This window comes from Mobula birostris, chromosome 4 (genome assembly GCF_030028105.1).
Source record: "Mobula birostris isolate sMobBir1 chromosome 4, sMobBir1.hap1, whole genome shotgun sequence".
In the NCBI taxonomy this organism is placed as follows: Eukaryota; Metazoa; Chordata; class Chondrichthyes; order Myliobatiformes; family Myliobatidae; genus Mobula; species Mobula birostris.
In genome coordinates this window covers 111,135,356-111,149,129 of record NC_092373.1, presented here as the reverse complement: position 1 = coordinate 111,149,129, position 13,774 = coordinate 111,135,356, and the positions used below count along the sequence as shown (strand labels likewise).

Sequence of the window (13,774 nt, the reverse complement as noted above, 5' to 3'; positions counted from 1 at the left end):
TTTAGAAGATTGAGGGGGGATCTGATTGAAATGTATAAGATCCTAAAGGGATTGGACAGGCTAGATGCAGGAAGATTGTTCCCGATGTTGGGGAAGTCCAGAACAAGGGGCCACAGTTTGAGGATAGAGGGGAAGCCTTTTAGGACCGAGATTAGGAAAAACTACTTCACACAGAGAGTGGTGAATCTGTGGAATTCTCTGCCACAGGAAACAGTTGAGGCCAGTTCATTGGCTATATTTAAGAGGGAGTTAGATATGGCCCTTGTGGCTATGGGGGTCAGGGGGTATGGAGGGAAGGCTGGGGCAGGGTTCTGAGTTGGATGATCAGCCATGATCATAATAAATGGCGGTGCAGGCTCGAAGGGCTGAATGGCCTACTCCTGCACCTATTTTCTATGTTTCTATGTTTCTATGTCAGTAGACAGGCTACCAGATACTAGACACCCAGAGATGGAGACAGGGAGATTGAGAAAGGGAAGAGAGGTATCAGAGATTGACCAACTTAACTTAAGGGCAGGGAGGAAGGTTGGGGCAAAGTTGATGAAACTGCTGAGCTCAGCATAGGTACATGAAGCAGCGCCAATGCAATCGTCAATGTAGCGCAGACAACTATGTGCACTTTATTTATACGCACTTTAATAGGGCAATCGATAAGGTCCCGCTTGGCAGACTGATCTGGAAAAATAGGTCACATGGGATTCATGGGGAGCTAGCGAGATGACTTGATAGGAAACAGAGGGTGATATCTGAAGATTTTCTGACTGGAGACATATGACTAGTGGAGTGCCCCAGGTCCTTTGTTATTCATTTATTATGTAAATGGTTTAGACATGAATGTATAAGGCACAATTAGGAAGACTGTCGATAATACTAAATTTGGGGATCTCAGCAACTTGCAGTGATTGCAAATATCTTGATCAGTTAGGGAAATGGGCTGAGGAACAGCAAATTGAGGTGATGCAATTTGGACAGTATACATTGAATGGCAATTTATACAGATGCATGAACAGGCAGGGGATAGAGATACAGTATGTAGACCATGGATGGGATTAATAATTGGCATCATAGTCACCACAGATATGATGGGCCAAGGGACTGATTTCTGTGCTGTACTGTGTTCTGTGTTCTCATATTGTTGAGACTAGGGATGGCATGGTAGCATAGTGGTTAGCACAACACTTTACTCTACCACCCACCAGAGTTCAATTCCCAACACTGTTTGCACATTACCACCGTGATTGTGTGGGTTTCCTCTGGGTGCTCTGCTTTCCTCCCACAGTCCAAAGACCTACCAGTTAGTAGGTTAAATTGTCCTATGATTAGGCTGGGGTTAAATCAATGGGTTGCTGCACTGTGGCGCTAATGGCTGGGAGGGCCTACTCCACACTTTATCTCAATAAATAAACTCAAAAACTTTTGAATTTCAAGATAATTTTAGGATGTAATCACCTTTTTATGTGCCTTCAAAAATTCAACAAACAAGTTTTCCCTTTGGAAATCTATTATTATACATTTCATTTATAGTTTTTCTCCTTTTGTAGAAATTGCACGATCTTTCCAACCATAAATATTGTGTTTATGACTTGAGTACTGGTACTTCAGCTCTCTGTCCATCCAGTGCTATTTTACCTCTTTCTAATAAAAAGTGAAATCATCCCTCCGAAATCTCTTCTATAGATTATTGCAAGTTGCTTGGATACAGACTAGACAGAAGATCAAGACGGACCTTACAATTAGTTTGTGAGGAGGAGGAGGATGAATTTAATGGTTCCAACTGGAAATGCATTGACTGTGTTGTCAGGCGTGAAGAAGATCGGACTGAGTAATGATGCCTTAATGGGAAACACTGCAGCTCTCGCGTGTTTACATATTGTTTATTTCTACCTACAAGTAGTCAGGAAGAAGTGTTCGAAACAAAAAAAAACAATAAAATTCGCATCTGCAGCGCAGAATTCACCAGAATGGAAATAGGGAAATATGACGTCTAAAACAGAAAAGAGCTTCAATTGCGGAGCCTCGATCAACATATAAACGGTAATGCCGAGAGGACGATTAAAACTGTGATGGTGCTGATTTAATACCCATGGTGATTTCGGAACGTGGGCAGCCGATTATGTGACGTGATCTCACTCGATAACGTCACCCTGGAGCAAGGCTTGATGTAGAGATTACTGTTCGTAAATAAAGAGCGCTACTCGCTGATTTACAAATGAAAGGTTTTAAAGTAAAGAATGATTACACTTAGATTTAATAATGTCATTGATCTAGAATAGAATAGTGTCGGAAACGGTGAGGCAGACGATATGAAAAGTTTCAAATTGTACAATGTAAGTGAAAGGATGCGGGAGTTGCAACTATAATAGTTCAAACAAAATCTCCGCTTGTTTCCCTTGGAAGAAAAGGTAAAAATGTGCCTTGGCTTGAGCCTTTCATGGCGTTTCAAAACACAACGCCCAGGGCAGCTCCGGCCCAAGAGAATGGGCAACGTACATCAAGTGATGTTCACTGTAACTAACCCTTGTTAACTAACAAGTGACAATTATTTTCAAGTCTAGGAAATATAAACGCTGCGGTAATAACAAAATCCCTGTTAGCTCCGTTGCAGCTGGCCTGTAAGCTAAGTTCATCTGTGTCTAATTGCTTCTCCTGGGGGCAGGGCAAGAGCAATAAGCGGTTCAAATGGCACACGAGAACTGCAGCAAATAATGATTAAATCCTCCACCGTCTATATTACGTACTTCATTGACTCAAGCCTCGACTGGCAAATTATACACCGGCATAAAACAGCAGACGTCGTTTTATGCGCGAAAAACTTTGGTAATCGGACACGAAAAAAAAATGCAAGAAACTGGAATTTAACTATCGTCCTCGCTTTATGTTACAGTATTGACCTGGGCGCTGTGCGTTGTTACCCAGTGTTAATGAATCGCCCTCCGGTTAAAGTTTCCACTGCCTGCTTATCTGGAGTATGGTGCTGCTGGAGTATGCAGTTCTTGCCGGTTCCTATAACTTTGTTAGACCATGAAGCCCGCTACTGACAAGTTATAACAGGATATTACAGGTGATGTGGCTTTAAATATAGGTGATTTCTTTTTTTTAAAGTGATACGTTATGATCGCTCTGAGTTTAGTCTGAAAGAGTCCTGAAGACGTCCTTTCACTATTTACCTCTCCGGCATTCTCTGACCATTCAGTGCAACCAAAAAAAGCCCGCACTGAGTACAATGACGAAAACCACAAGCACCAGCTTAAAATATCACCGGGACTCTTAAACCGCAGGTAGCAAAAACCGAAAGCTCAGCTCCCAGACTGGCAAGCAAGAGAAAAAATAATTCCCATTTTAATCTGTTTATACGATAGCTAAATCCAGGTTAAACGATCGCTTCGGCTTTCTACCGAGATGGCACAGTGTTTCGAATCGCAGTGCAAAGCGGCTAGCCTCTAAAATAAACATCTCAGCTTTTAATGTTAAACGCATAAAGAAGCGAAGTGCCCCCACATACCTTCAAGACAGGGAATCGGCCAGCGGGTTCAGGAGCCGAGCAGAGCTGTTGTTAAAGAGTTTTTATCTCACTCTCTCTTTGCCTATTCCGAGAGCTGCTCGCAGGTAGGTCAGCACCGTGCTGATGGCGTTTCCCGAGTCCGACATCCGTGTAGAAACGTGCCCATTTTCCTTTGAGGTTAGACCGTTCTCAAACAGATTACTCTGCTATCAAGGTACGTACTGACGTCACTCCATCAATCCTCAAATTATCCTGCAACCTGACGATTAAATACCCTTAAATAGTCTGCTCCGCATCATCCGCACTTGGACTCTAACTTTCTAGCACACTTCGCATTGACTGTTCTGCATCGCCCCGGCATCCGCGACTGGCATTGATTTTCTTACACTTGTAATTTTATCAAGGCACTGCGGTTGCTAATCCCAGAGTGTTTCCAGGGATCAGTGCCTAGTTGCGTGTCCTTCCTGCTGTTGCCAGATTGATTTTCTGACATTCGACGACCCCTAGTGAGCGCAAAAGGTTGACAGCCATCTCCCTGAAGACAGACCCCACTGTCAGGAATTTCACAGAAGCCCTCAGTTCTGCTACGAATCCCGCTTCGGCTCGCACACTTGTTCTGATTAAGTACGCAGTAAATTCAAACAACGGTGTAGAGCACGTTGCCTTTCGACTGAAAATATGTTAAAACAATCAATAAATCAATCAATCAATCCTGGAAATTAATGTTCTATACTAGTAAAGAGGCTGGTTATAATTCAGTGATTTACATTGTTAATATTATGCTTACATGAAAGGGGGCTTTCGTTCAGTTAGCTCATTGAATGAAATGATCACTGTCCAGAAAGTCTCGTATCTGGGTCGCTCCATGCCTAATCAGAAACATTTGACAATGTTCATGACAAAGGGATGGCTCTTCAGTCATCTTTTTTACCCTGACCAATGTCACAGCCACTTCAATGTAAATGCGACAAGTACTGTAACAAATACACAAAAAATTAAAGTCAGGAAAAGAACTGCCGTTCCTACAAGTTATGATGCCCAATTCCCACCACAGTACTTGGGAACGGCAAAGTAACCTCCAAAATTCACAAGTTTATAAGAAAACTGGACAATTTCTCTCCTGCCACATTATACAATCAATGCTAATCCACTGAACTACATTTGTCTATCTTTCATCCATATTTTATAAGTAATTATCAGCATTCCAATCAAAAACTGAATCACAGAGAGACCTCAGATGCAGAATCTGGAGGAATTTAGCAGGTCAGGCAGCAAATGGATATTGACATTTTGGCACTCTGGACCGGGACTGAGAGTGCAGGACGCTATGAAGAGGTGAGAGGGAGGTGTGAGACAAGGACTGCAGGCAATAGATAGAATCTGAAGATAGGCAGGTAGATCCCAGCGGGGGAGAAGAGAGGTGTTGTCAGGAGACAGATTATTTGATGGATGGAAGGTACAAACAGAGAAGGAGAGGGATGAAAGGGGCAGATGGAGTCAGGTGGGGGAGAGGAGGATGGAGGTGAGACTGGAAGGTGAGAAGTGGAGACACAAAGGCAGAAGAATCTAGAATCCGATTCAGTAAGGAGGGTGATCAATAAGGGACGGTGGGTAAATTGAACCAAGTGAGGGAGGGGAATGAAAGTAAATGAACACGAAGCTGGAATGGGGCGACAGAAGGAGAGAGAAAGGAGCATTGTGGGTTGGAGCTGCCAAGTTCAGTGTTCATGTGTTGTACATTACCCAGATGTAACACACACAAAAAATGCTGGTGAATGCAGCAGGCCAGGCAGCATCTATAGGACAAGGTACAGTCGACGTTTTGGCCCAGGACCGTTCGTCAGGACTAACTGATGGAAGAGATAGAGATTTGAAAGTGGGAGGGGGGGATCTGAAATGATAAGAGAAGACAGGAGGGGCAGGGTGGATCTAAGAGCTGGAAAGTTGATTGGCAAAAGGGATACCAGGCTGGGAAGGGAGAAGATCATGGGACGGGAAGCCTGGGGAGAAAGAGAAGGGGGGAGGGGAGCCCGGAGGGTGGAGAGCAGGCAAGGAGTTATAGTGAGAGGGACAGAGGGAGAAAAAAGAGAGAGAGAAAAAAAAGGGGGGAAAATACATTAAAAAATAAACAAATAAGAGATGGGGTGTGAAGGGGAGGAGGGGCATTAAAAGAAGTTAGAGGTCAATATTCATCCCATCAGGAGGAGGCCGTGAATAGACATATCAGAATGGGAATGGGACATGGAATTAAAATGTGTGGCCACTGGGAGACCTTTACAAGATCCTCCCCTACTGTCAAGATGAAGTCACACTCAGGTTGGAGGAACAACACCTTATATTCCGTCTGGACAGCCTCCAACCCGATGGCATGAATATTGACTTCTCTAACTTCTGCTAATGTCCCTCCTCCCCTTCACACCCTGTCCCTTATTTGTTTATTTATTTTTTTAATATATATATTTTTCCCCTTTTTTTCTCTCTTTTTTCTCCCTCTGTCCCTCTCACTATAACTCCTTGCCAGCTCTCCACCCTCCGGGCTCCCCTCCCCTTTCTCTTTCTCCCCAGGCTTCCCATCCCATGATCCTCTCCTTTCTCCAGTCTGGTATCCCTTTTGCCAATCAACTGTCCAGTTCTTAGATCTACCCCTCCCCTCCTGTCTTCTCCTATCATTTCGGATCTCCCCCTCCCCCTCCCACTTTCAAATCTCTTACTATCTCTTCTATCAGCTAGTCCTGACGAAGGGTCCTGGCCCGAAACGTCGACTGTACCTCTTCCTAGAGATGCTGCCTGGCCTGCTGTGTTCACCAGCATTTTTTGTGAGTGTTGCTTGAATTTCCAGCATCTGCAGATTTCCTCGTGTCTACGTCTTTCTTGTAGTTTGGATTTGGCCTCACCTGGGCAGTGGAGAAGATTGGTGTTCAGTGTGGGTGTAGGAAGGTGAGTTTAAGTGACATGGACCTGAGGGATCATGCAGACAGAACATAGGTGTTCTGAGAAATGGTCACCCAGTTAGCACTTGTACTCACCAATGTCAGGGAGGGAACATGGAGAGCACTGCATGCAGTAGGCAAGGTTGGAGGAGATGTACTATTTGTGAATCTTTGTTTGACCTAGAATTGAGAAAGCTTTCATTTGAGTGTAAGCACAGTATCAGCACTTCCTGCAGGAGCTGGCAACAAGTCAAATAATTCTCAGCCTGAAACATTGACTGTTTATTCATTTCCATAGATGCCGCCTGACCTGCTGATTTTATGTGTGTTGCAAATTGGAATCTATTTGAACACCTCCAAAGCACCAAGAGGACAAAAAAAAATGACATTTGAAATCTATGGATTGTAAGATAAAATAGAATTCAATGGTATTCTGAAGTATATTAAAAGCAAAGGGCAGCTTGGGACAGAAAAGGTCACCTTAAGGATCAATGTGATCATCTATGTGTGGGGGGACCGAAGTAAGATCATAGATGAAGATTTCTCACCTGCATTCACCAAGGAGAAGATCTTGGAAGCCAAGAAATTCAGGGAAGATAAAACTGATGCCCTGCAACATTTCAACATAACAAGGGAGGAGGTGCTCTCAATCTTCAATCACGTGAAGGCAGATATATTCTTGAGCAAAGGTATCCTCAAACATTGTGGGAAACAGGGGAGAAATATCTGGGACTCTGGTAGAGACATTAGCCATGGGTGAGGTCCCAGAAGTCTGGAGGGTGGCTCATATTTAAGAAGAGCTGCAAGAACAAGTCGGGGAACCATGGGCTAGTGAGCATGCGTCGGTTGTGGAAAAGTCACTGCAGGAGATTTGAGAGACACAATCTACCAGCATTTGGAAAGGGAAGAATTGATTAGAGTTGGTCAGTATGTCTCTGTATATAGGAAATCATATCTCACCAAGTTGATGTTGAGGGTAGGATGGTTTATGTTGTCTCTCTAGACCTCATCAAGGCCTTTGATAAGCTTCTGCATGTAGACTGGTGTAGAAGATTAGAAGACATGGGATTCAGAGTGAGCCAGCCAATTTGTTACAAAATTGGCTTGGTGGCAGTAAACAGAGAATTGTGCACGGTTGTTCTTTTTTCATATTGGAAATCTGTGAGCAGTGGTGTGCCAAGGGATCTGTGGTGGGTCCCACATGTTTTACCATCAATATTGATGATCTGAATGAAAAGGTAGGTGATATAGTTAGTGAGTTTGTGGATGACACCAAAATTGACAATAAAGATGGTTAGCTAAGATTATAACAAGATCAAGACCATTTGTGAAAGTGGGCCAAGGAACAGCAAATGGAATATAACTTGGGCAAAGTATGAAGTCACATTTTGGGAAGAAACACTACAGCAGGACTTTTACAGTAAATGGCAGGAGCCTTGAGAATGTGATTTGACAGATCTATGGGTTCAAAGTTCAAAGTAAATTTATTATCAGAGTATATATACGCCACCATATACAACCCTGAAATTCGTTTTCTTGTGGCCATTCATAGTAATTACAAAGAAACACAATAGAATCAATGAAAAACTGCATACAAAGACAAACAACCAATGTGAAAGGGCAGCACATTGTGCAAATACAGAAAAACGAAACCCAATTATATATATATTTGTAGAGTCTTTGAAAGTGAGTCTATAGGTTGTGGAATCAGTTCAGTGTTGGGATGAGTGACCACTCCAGTGTTCAGGAACCTGATGGCTGAGGGGTAATAACTGTTCCAGAAACTGGCAGTGTGGGAACTAAGGCTCCTGAACCTCCTTTCTGATGTGAGAAGAGAGAGCGGCCTGGATGGTGGGGGACCTTGATGATGGATGCTACTTTCCTGCAATTGCGCTTAGTGTTGATGTGCCCAGTATAGGGGAGAGCTTTCTTTACCTGTGATAGACTGTGCTGTATTCTCTGCTTTTTGTAGGCTTTTCTATTCAAGGGCATTCATGTTTCATACAAGGCCATGATGAAACTCATCAGTATACTCTCCACCAAGCATCAAAGAAGCTTGTCAAAGTTTTAGACGACGTGCTGAATCTATACAAACTTTTGAGAAAGTAGAGGTGTTGCCATGCCTTTTTTGTAATGGCACTTATGTGCTGGACCTCTGAAATAATAATGCTGAGGAAGTTAAAGTTACTAGCCCTCAAGTAAAGTATATAGTTCCCTGAAAGTGGTGTCACAGGTAGAAAGGGTGGTGAATAAAGGCATTTGACATGCCTGCCTTCTTTCGTCAGGACATTGAACACAGGAGTTGGTATGTACAAGATACTGCTGTACAGTTGTACAAGATGTTGGAGAAACCACACTTGGAGTATTATCTGCATTTCTACTTGCCTAGCTATAGAAAGCATTGTATTAACTGGGAAGGGGGCATAAATAATTCACAAATGTATTGCTGGGACTGGACAATTTTAGTTGTAAGGAGAGACTGGATATGCTGTTTTCCCAGAGTATAGATGCTGAGGGTGATCTTATAGAAGTGTTGCCTTTTGAATAAAACAAGAATTCTCTGAATATGAAGATTGTGATTCCCATGTCAAAATCTGGGTACAGAAACCTAGGCTTTGTTGCAATGCAGTACTGACAACTCGCTTACTGATCAGAACTGACATCTCCCCCCAGTTGACTTCCTGTCTGTTTTCACAACTCCAATAAAATGTGGCATGTTTTTGAAGAAGAGCAGAGAATGTTTTCAGTATTTGTCCAATATTTAAACCACGGTCAACGAAAAGACAAGTTATCTGGTACTATTACATTGTCACATCTGGGAGCTTGCTGTGAACAAACCGTTCTACTGTGTTTTCTTCATGACGACAGTGGCTTCACTTCATTTGTTATCGAGCCATTTGCAAGGACTTGGAAGGCTTGTAAAAGGTGCAGCATTTCTTCTCTAGATAGCAAAAGCTTTTTATCATTGCTTCTGCAACTCTTTGCTATCCACTATAGCACTAATTCTTTGCTTGGAAAACAAATATTTTGATTTCCTATAGTTGACGTTTGTTTCTGTTCTCCTGAGAATTATATCCTCCTAATCTGTCAAAGTTTTTTTTTGTTTTTGCTTACGTTTAATATGTCATTGCATATATCTGTCTTTCTATATTGGTTCTGTTTTGACACATGAATTTTTGCCTGGTTTTTGCTCATGCACGGTAGTGTAACACTTGATTTTGCCAGCATACATCCCACCGCTGTCTGTGACCGTGTGGGTTTCCTCCGGTTCTCCAGTTTCCTCCCACGTTCCAAAGATGTACTGGTTAGTAAGTTGTGGGCATGCTACATTGGCACTAGAAGCATGGCAGCATTTGTGGGCTGTTCCCAGCACATCCTTGCACAGTCGTTCTTCGTCATTGACACTAGCAACACATTTCACCGCATGCTTCAATGTTTCAATGCATGTATGACAAATGAAGCTAATCTTTAAATTCTTGATTGATGTCTTTTAGACTTATTGACCACCTGCTTTAAATCAGAAGTCTTTTTTCCATTTAATAATGTTCCAATTTAATATTTTCCAAAGCTTTGGCTATTTTTGTGATATTAGCCCTTTTGAAATTTTGAGCTTGCAATGTAAATAGTGGTAGGCTTTGCTAGAATAGATTACATTGTCATTAGTATTGCTCAAGTGCTCCTCCACATGGAGGCCGGATATAGTTCCTAGGTTATTCCTAACATTATATTGAATATCTTGTCTCATCCTATTGCACCGAGGCAATAAAACATGTTTTTATTTAATGTTTCCTTTGGTAACTGGTTCCCTATCACACCAATTAATGCCAGAAAATGGGAAATAATCACAAAATCCATTCTGGATATATGGCCAATAAATCACAAATTATATTGTTGTTAGTGTTTTCCAGGAATTAAATCTAACTGCTACTCCTTGAATAACAGTAAAGAACTTAATGCAAAGATCCCAGTTTAGTTTGTTTCAAAGGACATTGCACTGATGAATAACCCAGAGCATAGAGCTAAAAACAAGCATAGAGTTTGAACAACAAATCTTTCCATCTTTAGGGCACTATGGTACCATTGAGGTTAGCACAATGCTATTACAGCTTGGGGCTTTCCAGAGTTCAGAGTTCAATTCCGGCTCCATCTTTAAGGAGGTTATATGTTCTCCCTGTGAACAGTGGGAGGAAACTGTTTCCTCCCACACTTCAAACACATACCAGTTAAGGAGTTAGTTGGCCTTTGTAAATTGTGCTGTGATTAGCTAGGGTTCAGTAGTGGGGTTGCTGGGTTGTGTGGCTTGTTGGGCCAGAAGAGCCTGTTCTGCGCTGTATCTCTAAATAAAACTTAGAGGCAGCACGATAGCACATGCTTTACTGTACGGGCGGCCCGGGTTCAATTGCCACTGCTGCCTGTAAAGAGTTTGCACATTCTCCCCGTGACTTTGTGGGTTTCCTCCAGGTGCTCTGGCTTTCCCTCACCGTCCAAAGGCATACTGGTTGGTAGGTTAATTAGTCATTGTAAATTGTCCCATGTTTAGGCTAGGGTTAAATCGGTGGTTTGCAGTTCCGCGTGGCTGGAAGGGCCTACTTCTCAATGTATCTCAATAAATAAATAAAAAGAATTTAACTAACAATGCTAAGGTGGCACTCAACAATAGTTTTACAAAGTTGCATCGTTGATGAGAACATACATAGGAATTCCACCACTTGATTTTTTGAACATGCAAACTTCCAGCAGGTATTGACTCCAGCACCCTGCCAGAAAAGGAAAGACGCCTTTAGAGCAAAGAAATTAAAAGAATCAGAAATTTGACATCAAACATGAATTGAATAAACATGTTTAGTCAACAATTATCATTATCAAAGTCAGATTTACACTCTGTCTTCATACCCTGACATTGAATGGCAAATACGCAATGTATATTGTGGCTCAAGTCCTCCAAAGCTTGAATTCTGTGGGTTGAAATGAGACCTGCCAACTGTTACATTAATAGTTTACCTCCTGCACCAGAAGGAGTATTCGGTTTACACAATGCATACTTCTAGTTCTCCTGCAAATACCTTCTCTTACCCAACTCACTCCAGGGTCCAATTCCAGACCTAATGAATATTGATAAGAATAGATAAAGATTTTAATGATCTATTTGGTTGTGGGAACTTTGCAAGTTATTCCCAATACTGTTCTCATGACATCCTGAGATATTTATGGAGCATGGATGATTATCTAGTGATCAGGAAAACCTGCATCAGTAAGATTCTAAATAACTTCCTAGCCTGAATATAAATCACCACAATTACCTAGATAGAAATTATGGGCTCAAAAATAATGTTGTTTTTCTTCCTAATTCTTGAGCAGCTAACAAGACTTACAGTCCTACAAGGGGGTGTGTGAACTTCGGCCTAGAATTGAGGATGTTGTTTTAGTGACATGCCCCCGCAAGAACTGATAACTCAAATAATGAAGTGATGTCTATTTGCTGTAGACAGCTCTCCTGTCATGCAAACAAGGTTCTGGGAAGGAGACCGGTTATATCCATTTTAAAAAGAAACACCAAAACCAGTAAGGGAATGTCCTGAAGAAGGGTCTCAGCCTGAAGCATCGACTGTTTACCCTTTTCCATAGATGATGTCTGACCCGCTGAGTTCCTCCAGCATTTTGTGTTCGTTGTAGGGGAATGATGTTTATTATGCTAAGCATTTAATCATGAGAAAATATCATGGGTGTAGTAAATAAATACACAGAATTATTAGAAGATATAACAAATACAACACTACATGAAGAACAGGGGTATACAAATTGTAGTTTTTGTGAGGGGGTGATGATAATATATTTCACAAAGGAATTTCAAGAGTTGAATTTGATTTTCTTATTTCCCTTCCCCTCTTGTACTCAATACAGTCATAATAGGAATGCACAGCAAGTGATAAATAATGGAACTTGACAAATTAACAGACTCACATTTGATGAGTGCACACAATTGATTTGTTAATAAAATAGTCTTGGTAAGGAATTTATTTGCTGGAAGAGTGAATACAATTGGTATTCAAAGTTCAATTCCAAAGTACATTTATTATCAAAGTGTGTATACATTATACAACCTTAAGATTCGTCTCCTAACAAAGAAACCCAAAAACAAACCCCTTGTATATGAAAAAAGATTGTCTAACACCAAACGTGCAGAGAATAAAAAAACATATCATGTCCATAAGAAAATAAAAGAATAAAATAACCCATAAAACAGACCATTGAATACCCAAAGTACAACAAAAAAAATATGCAAACCATAAATGCAAGCGAATAGCGTTCTGAACGGAAGTCTGCAAAGAGAGTCCGAGACCCATAGTTCAGCGCAGAGCCAAGTAAACGCCATGGAGCAGCCCATCCCTCAACTCAGGGCCCAGAACCCAACGTGGCCCGGTGCTTAACTCTCCATCTGAACATCATGTTCTGCCACTTCAAGCAGCGATCTGAACCAGTTCGCTCCTCGCCATCTTGTCCTTTTCAATCTGGCCCGGTGCTTAAAACCCCATCTGAACAATGGGTCTTGCCACCTGGATACGCTGGACGTTGCTGGCATTAAAAAACGAGAATATCTGCAGATGATGGCCACATCTGCGCCAGGTGCGTCAAGCTGGATCTCCTTAGGGACCGGGTTAGGGAACTGGAGATGCAGCTCAATGACCTTCATCTGGTCAGTGAAACTGAGGAGGTGATAGAGAGGAGCTATACGCAGGCAGTCACTCCAGGGCCTCGGGAGACAGATAAGTGGGCAACAGTCAGGAGAGGGAAGGGCAGGAGTTAGATACTAGAGAGTAATCCTGTGGCTGTCCCCCTTAACAATAAATATTCCTATTTGAGTACTGTTGGTGGGGGGGGGGGGGAAATGACTTACCTGGGGGAAGCAACAGTAGCCGCATCTCTGGTACAATGTCTGGCCCTGTGGCTCAGAAGGGAAGAGGATGGCAGCAGTGATAGGGAACTCTATAGTTAGGAGGGTTAGACAGTCAATTCTGTGGATGCAAGGAAGAAACATGGATGGTGGGTGCCAGGGTCCAGGATGTTTCTGATGGCATCCACAATATCCTGAAGTGGGAAGGAGAAAAGTCAGAGGTTGTGGTACATATTGGTACCAATGACATAGGCAGGAAAAGGGAGGAGGTCCTGAAAACAGACTACAGGGAAGTAGGAAGGAAGTTGAGAAGCAGGACCTCAAAGATAGCAATCTCGGGATTACTACTGTGCCACGCGACAATGAGTAGAGGAATAGAATGAGGTGGAGGATAAATGCGTGGCTGAGGGATTTAGCAGGGGGCAGGGGTTCAGATTTCTGGATCATTGG

The 13,774-nt window shown here is 42.3% G+C and overlaps 1 protein-coding gene across 2 annotated transcripts in view; it reads right to left on the bottom strand.

Moving 5' to 3' along the window:
• Window positions 1–3,853, bottom strand: part of tll1 (tolloid-like 1) — a 414,821-nt gene extending 410,968 nt beyond the window's left edge. For both annotated transcript variants that reach the window (XM_072255927.1, XM_072255931.1), the window contains exon 1: window positions 3,503–3,853. The gene's annotated coding sequence lies outside the window, so the exon portion shown is untranslated. The remainder of the gene's footprint in view (window positions 1–3,502) is intronic.
• Between the last annotated feature and the right edge of the window lie 9,921 nt (window positions 3,854–13,774).